The following is a 773-nucleotide window of genomic DNA, read 5'->3' on the forward strand; positions in this document are numbered from 1 at the left end:
CGGTTTGGCGGCTCGCTCTTGGCGCCCCCGAGGGGGCTGGTGGGCTTCGCCCCGCTGAGTGGCTCAGCGGTCCCCAAACTCCGGCCCCACCTCACGTAAAGCCGTGCCACCTTCAGCACCGCCCGCGCCTTTCGGTCCTACCAAGTCATTTACTTGCCTGGCAGGTCGCCTGCGGACCCCCAAACCGGGACATCTGTTCTGGCGTGCCCCCGGCAGCTCTTTAGCCCGTCTGGCCTGTTCGGGCTTCGAAGGGCGTAAAGATTGGCTTCGAGCAGCCGTGGCTGGGGCCGGGGGCTCGTTTGGGGCCTTCGTGCCGATGACCTAGAAGCCAGCCGGACGTTTTCGGTGGCCCTTTCACGTTGCCCCTCTCCGGGAGCCTGCCGTGAAAGTATCTTAATATAATAGTGATCCTATCAATGTTCAGTGTAATTGTTTTTATAACCCCGGTTTACCCTCCCCTAAGGCCACGGCTTTCGTCCCGGGCTGGAGCCTGTGCAGGGATGCTCCCTCACCCGGCACAGAAAGAGGGAAGGAGGGACGTATTGACATGTTTTATGACGTGCTTTGAGAAAGGGGCCGGGGACAAGGAGGGGGGAGTTGGGGGGAGCCCTGGTTCTTAGCCCCCCGGGTAGAGAGGTCCTGGGTTTGGTTGCCTGGCTCAGGGCTCTGGAGCGGGGATAGCTCTGTGGCTGTGGCACTTGTTCCTTCCTCCTTCTTGCTCCCCTGGTGGATCCCCTGCTAGTCTGGGCATGGCAGCAGGGTCACTTTCATCC

The sequence above is a fragment of the Gavialis gangeticus genome, unplaced genomic scaffold (assembly GCF_001723915.1).
Source record: "Gavialis gangeticus isolate Ggan-Ray unplaced genomic scaffold, GavGan_comp1, whole genome shotgun sequence".
NCBI classification, from domain to species: domain Eukaryota; kingdom Metazoa; phylum Chordata; order Crocodylia; family Gavialidae; genus Gavialis; species Gavialis gangeticus.